At 51.3% G+C, this 18620-nt stretch overlaps 1 protein-coding gene across 4 annotated transcripts in view; it reads right to left on the bottom strand.

The window, feature by feature from the left end:
• LOC114484823 (kelch-like protein 29) overlaps positions 1–18620 on the bottom strand; it is a 114675-nt gene that overhangs the window by 40014 nt on the left and 56041 nt on the right. The window lies entirely within an intron of this gene.

Here is an 18620-nt window from a genome sequence, read left to right as displayed (position 1 = left end):
GAGGGAGTGGTTGGTCTGGGCTGGAGCCCAGGGTAGCTGGGCTTCCTGGGGCTTCATTCATTTCAGAGAACAGACTGTATTTGAGCTAGGACAGTGTGAGGGTGGGCATGTGGGAGAGGAAATACATGCCAAGGATGGAAGTCTCAGCTTTGCCCGCCATGCATCTGGCCCCCTGAGCTCATCCCAGACGTGGGCTATAACACCCTCTCCCCAAGAGAGAGAGGTCCCTAAAAAGCCTCTGCTTCGGCTTTGGGAGCTGAGGGCCCACACTGCTCACTGGGGCTTCCTCCATGATCAACAGGGGAGGGGAGGAGTGTTTGGGGCCACTTGGGAGAGACTTTTGTCCCCTGGTTCTGGCCGCTGACACTTTGCTTTGGCCACTCTCCTGCTCACCTCTCTCTCAAGGGCCTGGCTTATCTCAGACCTCAGAGCCTCCTCTACCTTCGTTTTGGGAGCTGCTGCCCTATCTTGTTGTACTTGTTGCAGCTTTTCACTGTCTTTATTCCATGTCTGTATTTTTAATTAAATTAAATTGAAACAAACAAACAAATAAAAACCCCCAAACAACTACCCAGACCAGAGGGCAGCCTGTTTCGAGGTCGTGTGCTTTATCACCACCCAAGCATGCAAACGAGGCAGCCTCTGTTGACAAGTTCACGTCTCCAGTGCAGAGCTGGCTGTTTGAACAGCTTGTGTGCAGTAATTGAGACATAGATTTTTGTTGCTTTTCTGTTTATTTTTAGATTAACCAAGCAGGGACACTTGGCTTCTAGGCTGCCATTTCCACCCTGTCGGGCACCCTGGGACTGCTGGCCCCATGCCCACCAGCAGCAAGGACCACCATGTTCCCTCTGGGTTCCCCTGCCCTGGGTTTGTTCTGCTTCTAACTCTGTGTTTGACCTTCACCGTGACCCTCAGGGCTCAAGGCAGGGAAGTTGATGAATGCAGGCTGACTGCTGGCTGTTCCCTAACCCCCAAGTCGCCGAAGACCGTATCCCCACAGCGCTGGACTCTCACAGCCACCCTGTGGTCAGACACCCCCGTGGACAACAGCGTCACCCGAGGCACAGAGCGTTAGGGCAGAGATGGAACTGGAATCCAGACCTGCCGTTCCCAGGGCAAGGGGGCCCCAGTGAAGGAAAGGCCACAGGGCTCAGAGAAGATTCTCTCAGGGTTAGTTTCTATTTGGGCCACTTAAAAAATTTATGTTTGCATTCACCTGGATAAGTGAGTTAGGCTACGATGATAAATAGCCAATCTCAGTGGCTTAACTACAATTGTGCGCGTTTCACTCATGCTACCTGCTCACTACTGGTCACTTGGGGCCTCTGCTCCAGGTCATCCTTCTTCAGGACCCAGGCTGAGAGAGTGCCCCTCACCTGGGCTCTGCTGGTCATGGTGGCAGAGGAAAAGAGGGTTTGGGGACTCACACACCCTGGCTCTTAAAGCTGTCCCTTGAAAGGGACATGAGTCCTTCCTGCTCTCATGTCATTGGCCAAAGCAAGCCATGTGGCCACGTCTAACTTCAAGCAGGTGGAGGAGTGCAACCCTATCATCTGCCCAGAAGAAGAAACAGTTATGGGGAAAAGACAGAGATGAAAGTGTGTGTGTGTGTGTGTGTGTGTGTGTGTGTGTGTGTGTGTGTATAGAGTGCCCAGCCTGGGCTAAGTTCTCCTCTGAACCCTACAGCATCCCTGAATCCCTCTATCTCACCAGGAACCACATTTGCTTGACACGCTACGATTTTTGTCTTCTCATCCTACAAGGCTGGCAGCTCCCTGAGCGCAGAGCCTGCCTCCTCCTCCTGTCCTAGTGGCCCCCACCCCAGGCTGGGCATAACGGAGGGGCTCGCTGATGTTTACTGGGCTGAACTGTCCCCAGGGCTGCAGCATGAGCAAAAAGGACAAGACATGTACAAGGGTCCCGAGACCACTTTCTTCTCCCAAGGGTGTATCTCCACCTCTGCACGGCTTGAGGCCTTATTCTGTACCACCTCTTCCCAGAAGCCTTCCTGGACCATTCAGGCAGCAGGGATAGCTGCTCCAGGTCTCCCCCTGGCCCACCCCTGCACTCAACACTGCTCTTCTTATTACAGATCCTGTGAAATGATAATCGTGAAACGGGCTTATTAAACAGGTTGAACTCAGTGGGATACCAGTAGCAAACAGATTTCTTTTTCTCCTACTACTTCCCTTCAAATCTACCCTGTCGGACCCAAACTGCTTTTTTTTTTTGGTCACTTTTGGGTGCTACTTCTATTGTTATTACTGGTGCTGCTGCTACTTCTACTACTGAGAGCTGATGCTTACTGAGCATTTACTGTGTGCCTGCCATTGTACTGAGGGCTGTCCACGCATCCGCCCTTTTAGTCCTCAGAACAAACCTATGAGGGGGGTACTTATATAATGTTTAACTGAAGCACGGAGGGGTTCAAGTAGCCTATGTGGTCACACACCTAGTCATTGGCAAGGTCAACTCTAAAAACAGTCTCATCCTCAGCTTCTCCTTAGCTGGGTCCAATCTTTCATCGGAACTTTGATCTCATAGCCAGTTCAAAGTTTCTCCCCTCGGCCCAGCCCCCGATGACCCAGGCTCAGCATCCTGTAATGGGGGTGGGGTGGGTGGGATGTGACACCCTCCGGGTGCTGTCTCTTTGTCACTCACCAACTGCTGCTTCTGGCTTCCCCAGAGCGCCCAGGAGGGAGGCTGAGAGGACAAAGGCAAGGTGTGACCAGAGCACTGCAAGCCTGCGGAGATGGCCTCTGGGTGGCGGAGACCCAGTGGACACTGTTGTGAGTTCTTTTGCCGGAGCTGCCCGGATGGTCTGGCTGTGTCCAGTGTGCTCCCCGAAGGGCTCTGACAGCTCACCCCCTGCTGGGCTGTCCTCCTGGGTGGGCTCTCCCAAGACGGCTCAAATCTGACTCCCTTGTGCATTGTCCACTCTGGAAACATGACCGGGACGTTACCTTGACCGGCCACCTCTGGTCTTGCAGAGTCAGGCACAGTGCTGGGGTCTGGCTACACCCTCCCAAATGCTCCAGCCTCAGGGCGGCACCAGGTCCCGCGGAGGAAAGGCTTGGGTGGATGGCTGGCGGGGGTACGTCCCCAGGAGGGGAGGGAAAAGCCTCAGCACCCCTCCCTAGGATAACGCTCTTCTCAGGAAGGATATTCCCTGTAGTAATCACAAGGTTTTTTTAATTTGGGGGCTGGGGGAGGTTGGGGGGGTCCTGGGGCTACCTAGCTCCCCTTTTAACGTGGCGTTCCTGAGCACATTTCACGCTCAACCTTGTGCCTCATCTGAGACTCCAGGCCAACAGGGACGGTCACATCAAACATCCTGCAATAGCCGATTCAGTCCTCCTCCAGCTCAGTTCTGGTCTCCAAAAGGAAGCCTTCCTGACGACGCCAGTTTGCTCTGCTGCTTTACCCTTTGGCCCCGCTCCCTGCCAGCCCTGTTCTGCAGGGTCCATGTGCCTGGTCACATACCAAGCTCTGAAAACACTCAGCATCGGGCACTCCCCATCGGCTGCCCGGGTGGAAACCCTACTTACACCCACCCTACTTTGCCCCCAGTCACATCTGTGCAGACCCCAGCTCTACGGGGGTTCAGCCCCAGGGTCTACTGAGGGCAAAGGAGTGGGCATCCTGAGGACACATGGGGATGACAGGGTCCGGGCCACTGAATGGGTGCTGCAGAGCTTAGCTGTCTGTGGGCCAGATCTCAGCTGCAGAGGTCCCTGGAGAGGGAGCGAGATGACCATCTGTTCCCGGCTCCGCCCAGCCCAGTCTGCAGGCACAAGCAGTCCATTAACAGAGGGCTGGCCTGTAGCGGCACCCAGAGCAGGGCTGACACCCCACTGTCTGGGGTTCAACAAAGAATGCTGCAGAGGTCTGGGCTTGGATGGGGAGGAAGTGGGGGGAGTCCCTGCCTGAGGCTGGGGGGACTCTGGTGTCAGGTACCAGCCTGGCACCACCAGGATGGACTTCTGCGGCCAGCATAAAAGCAGCTCAGTATAGCTCAAGCCAGAGAAAAGGACTGACCTGGCATGCACTCCCTGGCTGCCCAGAAAATGACCTGTCCCCAGGAGCAGGCTGCTCACCCCACAGCCTCCAGGGCTGCCCACCCACGGGAAGTACCTGGTGACTCTCACCGTGAAGCAGAGACACAGGTGCCAACACCCCCTGTGCCTGCATGGGCATCACTTTCTACACCCCTGAGCCCTTGCTGGCATCAGCCTCCTGATCAGGGGACCCCCCCCCCTTCTTCATCCAGCTGCAAGGAGACAGCGGGGAGGAGAGGCAAGGAGCATTTATCGAGCACCTGCAGCATGCCTTCACTCTGCAAGCCACTTAAGTGAGTCCTGGCCCTGCGTCTGTTTTACGGAGGGGGAACCATCTCCGAGATTAGGTGGCTCGTTCAGGGCCACAAACAGAGGAAGTGGTGGTGCCACGAGGAGAGCTCTTGTATTTGTGCGCTTTCCACATCCCCTCTGGGCCTCACTTCTGGACTCAAGCTCCCTGCCAGCCTGGCCCTGCAGATCCTTTGCCTCCAACTCACAACGCCAACCGCCTTGATTGATGGCTTTGAGTTATCTCCTGACCCCACCACTTCTCCCCACCTCCATCCTGGCCACCCTGGTCTGAGCAGCCATCGTCTCTCACCTGGGTTTTTGCCAGAGCCTCTTAGCTCAGCTGCCTCCTTCATCTCCTACCCTCACTCAGCGTATTCTCCACACAGCAGCCTGAGTGATCCTGATAAAACCTGAGTCAGACCATCTTTCTCTTCTGCTCAAGTCCCTGCAACAGCCTGCATCTCACCCTGAGAAAAAGCCAAACCCTTATAAGGTCTGTGAAGCCTGGGGCCCACTTCCCTCTATTACTTTATCTCCCCCACCCCAACTACCGACAACTCTGCTCTAGCACACTGGCCTCCTTGCTGCTCTTCCAACACCTTAGGCCCCTCCTACCCCAGGATCTTTGCACATGCTGCTCTTCCTCCACCTGCCTCACTCTTCCCCAGTTAGCCCCAGGGCTAGGGCTCTGCTTTCCTTTAGGTCTCTTCTTCTTCTTCTTTTTTTTTTTTTTTCTGGTACTCAGGCCTCTCACTGTTGTGGCCTCTCCCGTTGCGGAGCACAGGCTCCGGACGCGCAGGCTCAGCGGCCATGGCTCACGGGCCCAGCCGCTCCGTGGCATGTGGGATCTTCCCGGACCGGGGCACGAACCCGTGTCCCCTGCATCGGCAGGCGGACTCTCAACCACTGCGCCACCAGGGAAGCCCTAGGTCTCTTCTTAAATGTTACCTTCTCAGTGAGACTTTCTCTAACCAACCTATTTTAAAATGCCAAGTTCTTTTCCTGTTTTATTTTTTGGTAGCTCTTATTGCCTTCTTTTAGACTACATAATTTACTTAGATTTCTCTGTCTCCTTCACACTGGAATGTAAGTTCTATAAAGGTAGTGCTTACAGATATTGATTCATTTAATCCACATAACTATCAGCTATTACGATGGCCATCTCCCTTTTCCAGATGAGGAAGCGGGGGCACAGACAGGCCAAGCACCTTGCCCAGGGTCACCCAGCTAGGAAGTGGCAGAGTCAGGATTCAAACCCAGGCAGTGTGGCTCTCAGCCACCATGCCCTCCGACCGCCAGTTCTATTCAATGCTGGATCATGGCTCAGACAGTGCCTGGCCTCTTGCAGGCACTCAGTAAAGAATGAATGAATGAGTGAATGAATAAGTGAATGCTGCAATTCCATGTCAGCGTGGCTCCCACAGGTAGAGAAATCCCGGATGGGGGACTTCCGTTGTCCCCTCCTATGCTTCCCCACCCACCAGGCCGCCCACACCTGATGGTGGGCTATGTCAGTCAAGGTCAGTGAAGAAATGAATCTGCCCTGATCTTAAAGTGGGAACCACTTCTGCCCATGGCCGCCGGGAAGGGACAGGTCAGGCTGTTTGGACAAATCCTCTTCCTTAGAGCTGTGGTCAAGACCCATATATCCCACTCCTCTCCCCTGTCCAGTGCCCTCCACAGGGTCCTGGAGAGCTTGCCCGGGTCTCATCATGAGTGCGGCGTAGGTAGACTGGATGGGCTCCTGGCCCCAAGCATCTTCTCATAATGCACCGGCTCCAGGAGCACTGAGAGGGAACAGCCAGTGCTCCCCTGGGGGCAGGCACACCCAAGAAGCAATTCCTTCGAGGAAAATTACTCAGGCAGCCATTTATTAAAACACAGCTGCTCCTGAGGAGGCCTTTCCGCAGTGGAAACACCAAAGAGCTTTGAAGCTCCAGCCGTCCCCGAAACCGATGAAGCAGGCTTCTAGGCACTATCTGACTTTTAATCTGCCTGCTCTTTCCCCATCTGGAAGGTCTAATGAAATGTTACACTGTGAGGAAACAAGGAAATAAGCAGCTTCAGAGGTGAGGGACGTGTGCTTAATTTCTTGCCTTGGTCTGCCATTTGCATAAACCTCAAGGGAATAACTGGTAGAGGAAAGAGAAGAAAAATAACAATATCTTCACGTCTCCGGGGCCAGGCCCTGTGCTGGGAGAGCCACAGCATCTTACATTTAACCCTCACGGGCAGCCTGGGGAGGAACGTCTTATTGTTGTCTCTCTGGTAGAGGCCACTGGTACTCCCCATGTCTGTGTCCCCCTCTTTCTTGGGGTCCACAGTGGGACAACACACCCCAGTCCCGTATGATTCTAGCTGGGGCCGTGGGAGTGATTTGGGTCCCCCACAGCCCTACGTGGTTGTGAGCAGGCCTGCCTTCTTCTCCCTCTCGTCCCCTGTCCTTGGCAGGGCAGGACGAGGACCAGGTGTCCGAGACACCGTGGAAGGAGCCTTGGTTCCTGTCGAGGTCACGGAGCAGAGGTCCTTCCTGGAGGCCCACCCCCACTGTGGCCAAGAGAGAAAGACGCTTCTACTGGATTACGCCACTACGATTTTGGGGTTGTTTGTTTCGGCAATCAGCCTGCCCGAGTGCAATCTTAACTTACAGGTGAGGAAACAGAGGCTCAGAGAGTTGAAAGTGACTTTCCCGAGGTCCCCAAGAGCCTGGATCCAGCCAAGCAGGAGCTGTTAACTAGGACCGTTAACTAGACCTGGTTTCTCCCCCAGGTGTCCCCAGTGAGAGGCCCAGGCAGCTACTCTGAGCCCATCTTCCAAGTTCAACTCCCAGTTCCGAGGCTGAATCCCTGAGGATCCAGGCAGGAGACTGTCCCTGTGGGATGGTCCCTACCCTGCCTCATCCTGGGGAGAGAAGACAGGAAGGAAAGAGGCTGTACCCTGGCTTCCTGAGGACTCTCTTCTTCCAAATGCCTGGGCAGCCCTGTGCACCGCACATGCTTTGTAGGAAAGGTCAACTCCAGAAAGCAAGACTCAGCAAATCTGCCAATAGCCAAACCCTGAGAGCGGGCCGCCCCATCAGAGCGCAAGTGCCTCATGGAAACAGAAGGAGATCAGGTTGGCAGAGGCGGGGGCACCTCCCCTGCAGACCTGGTTACAGCCATTGGGCCCTGCCGTCTGCAGGAGCGTCTCTGGGTGTGCACGTCTCCAGGCGGGTGGCTCTATTGAGGCTGAAATACGTCCTCTAGAAGCCTAGCGAATTTTTGTTCCTTAATGAACATGTGCACAGAAAAAGATGCGATTGAAGGATGGAAAAAGAACGAACAAACCAGGGAAGAAATATGACTGTTGACTTCAGAGAGGCTATTTTAAACCAGAGATTAAAGGGATGGAAATTAAAACAGAGCAAAACAAAACGCTGCTCGGCCCTGGTTGCCTGACTGAGCCATTTAGGCTTCTTAGTGCTGCTTCCCAAGGCCACCAGCATGGGGACATTGTTGACAACACACGGCCCACACCCCAACCACTCCCAGGAGTGCTAATTACTTCCCAGGATTAATTCTTCAGTTTACTAGACAGTGCCTGCAGCCGTGCCAGAAACAAGAGCTTCTGGATGGAAGACACACCTACTGTTTCCTGGGAGCTGGACTTTGGGCCAAAACCCACACATCCTTTTGCACAAGAAGAAGGCACCAGCTCTGCTGCTGTCTGCCGGGAGCATCAATTATGTGGATTTTTTTGGCTTGGACTTTCTTAAAAAAACATGTTGTATAGGAAAAACTCTTTTTCTCAGGTAGGGGAAAACTCAGTTCTTCCCTCCTGTAGGTCTTTATCCTGTGGGTCTCCTGTTCTTTTACATAGAACACTTATTTCTGACACTTCCAGTCACCAAATGTGTGGGGATTTTCTCCCCACCTAACAAGCAAGTCTCCAACAGCAGCCAGGTGTCCTACAATTCAACTCACTTCTGACACTGTCTACCTGGAGACAGCCTCAGTCCCCACAGGTCAAGGGCTCCATCCTACAAGACTGACCTCCCACCCCCAGTTCAGATGCCAGTTGCAAGTCCAGGTTGTCACCTGTGCTTCTGAGTGACCAACAGTGGATGGAGTTTCCCATGACCTCCTCCTCGGGTTTGATTAATTTTTTAGAGCAGCCCACAGAACTCAGGGAAACACTCACTTATACTCACCACTTTATTAAAGGATATGATAAAGGCTATAGATGAACAGCCAGATGAAGAGACACACAGGGCGAGGTCTGGGAGGGTCTGGAGGGCAGGAGCTTCTATCCCCATGGAGCTGGGGTGCATCCTCCTCCCGGTGTGGGTGTGTTCGCCCACCTGGAAGCTCCCCAAACCCTGTATTATTGGGATTTTATGGAAGCTTCATCATGTAAGCATGGCCAATTATTAAGTCCATCTTCAGCTTCTCTCCCTTCTCAAGAGAATGAAGGGTGGGGCTAACAATTCCAAGCTTCTAATCATGGCTCGGTCTTTCCAGTGACCAGCCTTCATCCAGGGGCCATCTGCGAGCCCACCCAGAGTTGCCCCTCTAGAACAAAAGACACTCCTATCACCCAGGAAATTACACGGGTTTCAGGAGCCCTGTGTCAGGAACAGAGATCAACGCCCAGTATTAGAACAAGAGATGCTTCTAGTGTTATCTCTTGGGAAATTACAAGGGTTTCAGGAGCTCTGTGTCAGAAATTGGGGGCAGAGACCAATATATAGTTTATATTATCTCACACATGTTTTCAATTGTGAGGGGCTTGCATAAGGATGGTGAATGAATAGTGTCTTCGACCAGGAATCCTGGAAGAGTTGCTGCCTCAGACACCGGAATAACCCTGCATGACTGGCCAGCTCCTGTCTTACTGTCCCTCTAAAACAAAAGACGCACAGAGCCGCTGCCAGACATGCAGCCCACTAGCCAGCCCTGGTCGGCACTCAGTACTCTGCCAGGGGCTGTGGGGGGTGCAGAGATGCTCTCAAGAAGCCCCCGTCTGGCAGGGCTGGACCAGTCCTCAAGGGGATCTTAGACCAGCAGACAGGAAGTGGTGCTTCGGCTGGGCAAGAGTGTGAACCCCTTGAGTTCTGGGACCTGGTTCTCTCCTCCTGCCTTCTCCACAGTGTTAGCTAAGCATGTGTGCGTCCATCCTTCCATCCATTCAGCCATGCCTGCATTCACCCACCCATCCACCCCTTGATTTATTTATCTATCCATTAATGTATCAACTCTTTGTTGAGCATCTGTTTAGATGCTTCTCCAGGCATCAGGAAGATGACTGTCAAATGGAGACCGTGAGAAAGGTTCTGAGCAGAACTGAGTACTGAAATCTGTTGTTGTCTGATATCCAGTGATTGTCTTCATGTGGTAATAGAAGATTTTCCATGTGGAGCCCATTAAATATGGCTTGGGTGTTCTGACCCACCACTGGGGTCAGCTCGCGACCAGGCCAGGCAAATCAGTGTATTCTATCCTCCTGGCCATAATTGCTGACTCAGGGTCCATGGCCCATACAGACCCAGATATTTTAGATCTGTTATGTGAACTCAGAAATCAAGGGTCTCTCTTCCCTTGGGATCACGAACAGTATGGAACAGCTCCTGGCCATCTTCCTCGGGCGCGGGGAGGAAGCAATGTGCACAGTAGAGAGTGAAGCCAGCCACACAGAGAAGCAGAGATTTGAGCCTGAAAAGGGTTCTGATATTACGTGAACTCCTGGGTGTAGCTATGACGGGAGCTGTTGCTGAAATGTTCAGTTACAAGAGCTGACACATTCCTTTTTTTGTTTAAATCAGTTTGAGTGCCTGTCTGCTGCGGTCCAAGGAGTTCTAATGTGTTCTTATACATTCTCAGAAGGACTAGGCACTGTGCTGCTTAAGACGACGTTTGGGATGTAAGGAAACTTCTTTGTGACTCTTTGGGAGGATTCAGAGAGAAGGAGAGGGAAAGAAAGATGCTAAAAATGAAAGAACAGTGTGGACCAGCACTGTCCAACAGAATTTTCTGCTACGATGGAAATATTCTACAATCTGTGTTATCCCACGTGGTAGCCACTAGCCATTTGTGGCTATGGAGTACTCAGAAATTGGCTAATATGATTGAGGAACTGAATTTTAAATTTTACTTAACTTTAATTTAAATAGTGCATCTGGCTAGTGGCTACTGTATTGAATAGTGCGGGTGTGGACAGAGGCCTCTGAGGAGAAAGCGTGAGGAAGAGGAAGAACCTCTGAAGGACTGGGGGACAGACTGGAGGTGGAAAACTGGAAACAGGGATGCAAAGGGCCCAGGGCGGGATAGATGAGGGTCTGAGCTGCGGCAGAGGAGACAGGGGGGAGGAGCCAGAAGTGAGAAGTTACAAAGAGGGAAGACGCCAAAGCCAACTCCCAGGACTGGGTGATGGTGAGAGCGTTCACTGAAATAAGGAACGCAGAAGAGGACGGAGGTTTGCCAGGGAAGTGAGGATTTGGGTTTGGGGTGTGTGGACGCTAAGGTGGGAGGACATCAGGCTGAAGGTCGTTTACTCCGAAGTTGGAGGCTGGAGACACAAGCTTTCAGAGTCCTTAGGGCTTAGGGAGTAATTGGTCAAATTGTAGAAAGATTAAACATATAGCAAGGCTAGAATTGTGGAGAATACGCCCATTAAGAGGTCAGAAAAAGAGAGAAAAAGGAAAAGGGATCTGGGATGTAACCAGAAGGAGGTAAAATAAGGGTGGCATAGCACCATCCACATTCACCAGGATTATTAGTGAAAAGTCTTATTTTTCTTACATGCAGACATATTTTTGAGATAAATGAAATCGAGTCCTTTAAATCCTGAATAAGAATAAAATATTTTAGCCATTGTAAAGACAAAATATTCTGAAATACACTGCATACTTCCCAATATGCTGAACAGAATTGAACGTAACAGGGACACTGGGCTGTTAAACCGCATCATGCTTAGGACCGAAGGACCCTCGTAGGACCCAGTGTCCCCACACTGACTGGTCCAGACTGTGGTGTTTCCTAACTGTTCATGTCGAATTCCAGAGTTTTGCAGCTGCTTCATCTCCGATTAGCTTCTAGCAAACATTTCTTGCTTCTGTTATCTTTCCAACCCCTCTTCCTTACTCTTGCCAGATTGGGAATTTGCAACATTTGCTTTGAATTTTGAATCTAGGTGATCAATCTTATAGTCAATTTGTGTTTTTTTAAGAATAGTTCTGAATTAAACCCCAATGGGTGGATGATGAAAAAAAGAGTAAGATTTGGGTACACAAACTTGGTCATCTCTACTTGTTTTGTTAGCCTTTCAGAGCTGCTTTCTGGCCTTTTCTCAATCTAGGCTCTGGGTAGCAGGTTTCCAGATAAGAGAGAATTGGTGGAAAAAGCAGAGGCCCTGACAATCTCCACTGAGAACCTCTTATTCTGATGGAGATCCATGGCACACACTGTCACATCATCATAAACGTGGAGGGCAGACACTACACAGGAGAGTTAGTCAAGCTGCAGCCCAGGCAACTCACAAAGTGATATATCTCGCAAAGTGTCCCTGCCCACGACCAGAGATCATTTTTCATGCTTTACTCACACAAAGCCACAGGCACACACCTCCAAGTGTCTGGGATGTACTTTTTAGGCATGATTCCAGCTTCCTACAGGCCAGAGAGCCCCAGGGATCTGGGAGCAAGGAGCGGACAAAGGGTGACACACAGCCTACTTGTTGGGGGGTCTAGACCAAAAGCTTTTAGACCTTGTGGTAAAAAAATAATAAACCAGAACAGGAATGGAGCCAAGCAGGTATGATGGAGAATTAGGAATTCCAGCTCTGCACCCAAACCACTGGCCTCCCTGCCAGTGAAGCTGGCCGCAAGCATCTTTGTTTCCCCCAGTGTGGTCCTAGGGCCAGCAGTGCCCGCATCACTTGAGAGCGTGTTAGAAATGCAGAATCCTCACCCCAGCCTACTGAATCAGAATCTGCATTTTAACAAATCCTCAGGAGTGCTGGGTGCACACTGAGAGTGCTGCCTTTCCCAGATCAGAATACGGTTAGGTGATCAAAGAACTGTATTAGGAATCAGGAGAAACCTGAGTCCTAGACTTAGTTCTTCCACTTATTGGTGGTGTGAATTTGCATAGGCCCTTTCTCCTTGCTGGCCTCTGTTTTCCCAAATGCTAACTGGGGTCCAGCTCAATGGGCTCAGACTTGCACCTGTTCTCTAACTGGCAAAGTGAGGTCTGTAGGTACCCTTGGGGCCAACAGAGCCACTTTGCTTTACAGACAAGAGCAGCCTTCTTCCTCATGGATAATTCATGGGATTTCAGAAGTGTTTCTTACTGTCATGAAGCCTACGGCATAAATCCTGACATCCTCTGGACATGTTCCAAAGCTTCCAGCAGCCCAAAATACCAAAGCAAAGTAGCACCATTAGAATTCAGCCCTGGGGACGTCCCCGGTGGTTCGGTGGTTAAGACTGTGCACTTCCAACGCAGGGGGCACGGGCTTGATACCTGGTCGGGGAACTAAGATCCCGCATGCCATGTGGAGCAGCCAAGAAAAAAAAAAGAATTTGGCCCTTCCACCCTGATCAGGAGTGTATGAAGGTGCTGGGCTGGCCTGAGATCTTCCTCTCCAGCTTCCCTTCAACATGCAGCTTCTTGGAGGTAGCCAAGCCCTAAATGCCTAGAATCCCAGCAAAGAGGCGATGGACCATCCCTTCCCAAACACCCAGATGGGGCGTCCTGCTTCCCTTGGTCCCTGTAGTTCTGTGCTCTAAATTCTGCCAACAAATGAATCCTGGTATATTTTACAGTTAAAACAACTCTGCGTTCCAAGCACTAATGCAGCCGACATAATACTGGTCATGAGTGCTTAAACAGATGCCTCCTCTTGATCTGCTATAGGTTTGTGCGTGTGTGTGTGTGCGCGCGCGTGTGTTCAATCGTGTTACATCTAAAGTATCATGGAGTCCATGTTTCTGCCCACTGCAGGAATCTATAGCTCAAAGCCAACTGAGAAGTTACTCTTTCTTCCTAAAGGACTTTAAATGCCCTTCTCTTCACAGAGGCATGATGGAGGGGACAAAGAGGGGAAAGCAGACCCCTCCCCCCAAGTCCACAGAGTGTCCAGTGAGGCTGCAGGCTGCCCATGGGTCCAGGTGCCCATGGACGGCACCCACAGGGAACTCGGCACAAATGCAGAAGCAGATTGCGGGAAGGTGATCACTGGAGGGGGCTGGTGAGGAGTGGGAGCAACACACACTCATCCAGGCTCTGCAGAGCACAGGGACTTAACAGCTGGAAGGGGACGCCAGGCAGGTTCAGAACAGTCCTTTCCACCATCCCTGGTGTGCGTGCGTGCGTGTGTGTGTGTGTGGAGTGTTTTGGTTTCCACTAAATCATCAGGCAGGAGGAGAGACTCGAAGTTTGTCTCAATGTCGCTGTCCTTGTTTACCACGTGTGGTATGTATTTATTCATACCCATCCGAGGGTAGACTGTATATGTTTTCTTTCCACCAAATGGGCTCAGGCATTTTTGATGGATCCTCCCTTTGTTCTCTTCAAGGCCTGAACACAACACTCTTTTTTTTTTTGCGGTACGCGGGCCTCTCACTGCCGTGGCCTCTCCCTTCGCGGAGCACAGGCTCCGGACGCGCAGGCTCAGCGGCCATGGCTCACGGGCCCAGCCGCTCCGCGGCATGTGGGATCTTCCCGGACCGGGGCACGAGCCCGCGTCCCCTGCATCGGCAGGCGGACTCTCAACCACTGCGCCACCAGGGAAGCCTCACGACATACTCTTATGGAGAGAGATCAGGACTCAACATTCCGGGTTTGTTTGGCAAACAAAAAGGTCAGCAGCCCTTGCACAATGCTGCTGTGCCCAGACGGTCTCTCCTCTAAGTGCGCAAAGTGTTAGCACTGAGTTTGAGATGGTGATGGGTGCAGCGATATGACATTCAAGGGACAAATCCAATCTGGTCCCCCAGGCAGAGGTGGGACAGTCAGCTTCCTTAAGGCCTCAGCCATGTGGCTGTTTGAGGGCCCGGCTCCCTGCTGTGACAAGTGCTGAGTGTCACTCCGCATTACAGGCCAAGAACGAACCCACCCTGACAGCCAGGCTCCTTGCACAGAATGTGCTCTAATTTCTGCAGCTTGGGGTCCCTGGGTCTTGAGGACCAGGTCACCCCAATTATAATGCTTGGAGTTTCCGGAGTGATGGAGGAAAATTCACCCCTCAGCTGTCAGGTTGAGGCCAAGCATTGCTTGAGAGAGTCAACAAGAGGAAATCACGTTAATTCAGTGGTGTGAGTGTGTCTGTCTCGACAGAAAGGACCCCAGCATTCAGGAAGGACGTTTGTTACTCTGAAAGGGCGTGCACTTGGATTTTAAGAAAGGGGTAGGCATCAGATGGCCTTTGTTTTCTTCTGCTTTGTAGAAACCCAATCCTTAGCCAAGCATCGCCTCTGGAATATGAGATGTCAAAATTTATGGGGGTCAGAAGGCAAGCGTAGGCCTTGGATTGTTGCTGTTCTTTTTCATAAAAGATTTTTTTTTTTTATTGTACTGGATATAAAATTGACCATTTTTAAAAACATTTTACCTTTATTTATTTATTTATTTATTTAGGCTGCGCTGGGTCTTAGTTGCGGCATGCGGGATCTTTTAGTTGCGGCATGCAGACTTCTTAAATGCAACATGCACGCAGGATCTAGTTCCCCGACCAGGGACGAAACCCCGGTCCCCTGCATTGGGAGCGTGGAGTCTTACCCACTGGACCACCAGGGAAGTCCCTAAAATTGACCATTTTAAGCATATACCTCAATGGCATTAAGTACATTCACAATGTTGTGTAGCCGTCACCACTGTCCATCTCCAGAACTTTTTCACCTACTCCAGCTAAAACTCTGTACCCATTAAACTCTTAGCTCCCCATTCTCCCCTCTCTCCAGCCTCTAATAACTTCCTGTCTCTATGAATTTAGCTACTCTAGGTCCTTCCTAGAAGTGGAATCCTGCAATATTTGTCCTCTGGGGTCTGGGTTATTTCATTTAGCATAATGCCTTCAAGGTTCATCTGTGTTGCAGCATACTATATGCTGCATATATAGACTGCATATATATATGCAGCATGCATATATATACTACAGCATACTACCCATGGATGTAGTAGTTCCTTCCCTTTAAAGGCTGAATACTAGTCCTCTGTGTGTATACACCACATTTTGTTTATCCATTCATCCATCCATGGACACTTAGGTTGCTTCCACCTTTTGGCTATTGTGAACAACACAGCTACAAAACATGGGTGTGCAAATATCCTTTGGAGGGGTCTTCAGGGTTTACAATAACGTTAACTCCTCTCCCATCTGATGAGAGGTGGACTCTAGCTCAGGGTTGAGCGAGGCTGCAAAGCTGAGAGCTAGAGCTTGGCTGTTCTTTAGCGTCAGGCTGGGGTGAGGTCCAGGGGGGAGGGTGGCGAGGTACCCCTGCACCGAGGCTGAGCTCAGGACGGAAAGGATTACAATCCCACAGACGCAGAAGCTGCTCTGTCCCTCTGTTCCTTTCCTCCCAGAGCAACCCCGGGTCATCCTAGCTTTAGCCACACGTCTCAATGCCACCTTACCCACAGTGGGAGGGGAAAACACAGAGACCAGAACAGGGGCCTCCACCTGGCCTGTCTGGCTGGGCTGCATTTTTTTTAAAAACTGATTTGATGGAGGTAAAATTTCCATAAAGTAACTGCTCAGATGTTAAGTGTACAGTCTGACAAGCTCTGACAAATGTATGCATCCTCCCAATCACCAGCCCAATCAAGATACAGACTGTTCCACCAGCCTAGAAAGTTCCTTCGTGCCAAACTGCAACTTAGTAGCTTCTTTTATTTTATTTTATTTTATTTATTTTATTATTTTTTTATTTTGCGGTACGCGGGCCTCTCACTGTTGCGGCCTTCCCGTTGCGGAGCACAGGCTCCGGACGCGCAGGCCCAGCGGCCACGGCTCACGGGCCCAGCCCTCCAGCTAAAACTCTGTACCCATTAAACTCTTAGCTCCCCATTCTCCCCTCTCTCCAGCCTCTAATAACTTCCTGTCTCTATGAATTTAGCTACTCTAGGTCCTTCCTAGAAGTGGAATCCTGCAATATTTGTCCTCTGGGGTCTGGGTTATTTCATTTAGCATAATGCCTTCAAGGTTCATCTGTGTTGCAGCATACTATATGCTGCATATATAGACTGCATATATATATGCAGCATGCATATATATACTACAGCATACTACCCATGGATGTAGTAGTTCCTTCCCTTTAAAGGCTGAATACTAGTCCTCTGTGTGTATACACCACATTTTGTTTATCCATTCATCCATCCATGGACACTTAGGTTGCTTCCACCTTTTGGCTATTGTGAACAACACAGCTACAAAACATGGGTGTGCAAATATCCTTTGGAGGGGTCTTCAGGGTTTACAATAACGTTAACTCCTCTCCCATCTGATGAGAGGTGGACTCTAGCTCAGGGTTGAGCGAGGCTGCAAAGCTGAGAGCTAGAGCTTGGCTGTTCTTTAGCGTCAGGCTGGGGTGAGGTCCAGGGGGGAGGGTGGCGAGGTACCCCTGCACCGAGGCTGAGCTCAGGACGGAAAGGATTACAATCCCACAGACGCAGAAGCTGCTCTGTCCCTCTGTTCCTTTCCTCCCAGAGCAACCCCGGGTCATCCTAGCTTTAGCCACACGTCTCAATGCCACCTTACCCACAGTGGGAGGGGAAAACACAGAGACCAGAACAGGGGCCTCCACCTGGCCTGTCTGGCTGGGCTGCATTTTTTTTAAAAACTGATTTGATGGAGGTAAAATTTCCATAAAGTAACTGCTCAGATGTTAAGTGTACAGTCTGACAAGCTCTGACAAATGTATGCATCCTCCCAATCACCAGCCCAATCAAGATACAGACTGTTCCACCAGCCTAGAAAGTTCCTTCGTGCCAAACTGCAACTTAGTAGCTTCTTTTATTTTATTTTATTTTATTTATTTTATTATTTTTTTATTTTGCGGTACGCGGGCCTCTCACTGTTGCGGCCTTCCCGTTGCGGAGCACAGGCTCCGGACGCGCAGGCCCAGCGGCCACGGCTCACGGGCCCAGCCGCTCCGCGGCACGTGGGATCCTCCCGGACCGGGGCGCGAACCCGGTTCCCCTGCATCGGCAGGCGGACGCGCAACCACTGCGCCACCAGGGAAGCCCCAGCAGCTTCTTTTAGAGCCAAATTGCTGCAGCATCAAAAGGGTTAGGGGACTTAGAAGAAGCCTGTGTGTGGGGGGGGGGGTTCTAGGCTGTGAAACCCCGGTACCCTCGGCTCTGTGTCACCACAAAAAGCACTTTCTTTTCCTTTCTAATTTTGCAGGTCAGAGCCACCCACAGTAGTCTGGCAAGGGATATTTTGAACCATTGGAGCCCAAAGCAGGCTGTGGGACCTCAGTTTCACTCAACAATTCAAAACCCATTCACTCTACAGGCATGTCCTGAGCACCCGCTCTTTGCCCTGCCCGGGTTGAGTGCGACCGTGGCAGGTCAGGGGTAGGAGTGGCCCCAACGTGCAGGAGGGGATACACGGAGCAGAATGGAAAGAATGGCATCTGGGCGGAAATACACGTTTGCATCTTGGGATGCCACAAAGGCATCCAGTATTCTGGCTGAGGCCAACGAGGAAGGCTTTTTGGAATCAGGGGCATGCAGGCTAGCCTTTTTAAGGGTGCATAGCTTTTGAACAGAAGGCAAGAAAGAGAAGAAGATTCCAGCCTGGGAGGACACTGCGTGTCAACAAGGGCACTGACACACAAGAACTATCATTTATGATGTAATTTTTTTTTTTTTTTTTTTTGCGGTACGCGGGCCTCTCACTGTTGTGGCCTCTCCCGTCGCGGAGCACAGGCTCCGGCCTCACAGGCTCAGTGGCCATGGCTCACGGGCCCAGCCGTTCCGCGGCATGTGGGATCTTCCCGGACCGGGGCACGAACCTGTGTCCCCTGCATCGGCAGGTGGACTCTCAACCACTGCGCCACCAGGGAAGCCCCAGATGTAATTTATTATTATGTACTAAGCATGGGGCTCAGTGTTTCACATTCATGATTTTGCTTAACAAAAATGAAAGAATAATGATGAGGAGTACCTTACGAGGAGAGTTGTGTCAGGTGCACTGTGGCCGAGTGACTGCCCAGGTGCACAAAGCATTGCACCTGGATCCAGCCCCGGGTCTGGACATTTCCGCTCTGCTCTTTACTGTTACACGAAA

The sequence above is a fragment of the Physeter macrocephalus genome, unplaced genomic scaffold (genome assembly GCF_002837175.3).
Source record: "Physeter macrocephalus isolate SW-GA unplaced genomic scaffold, ASM283717v5 random_60, whole genome shotgun sequence".
NCBI classification, from domain to species: Eukaryota; Metazoa; Chordata; class Mammalia; order Artiodactyla; family Physeteridae; genus Physeter; species Physeter macrocephalus.
Note: the sequence above shows the minus strand (reverse complement) of the source record. Positions and strands in the feature narration are given on the sequence as shown.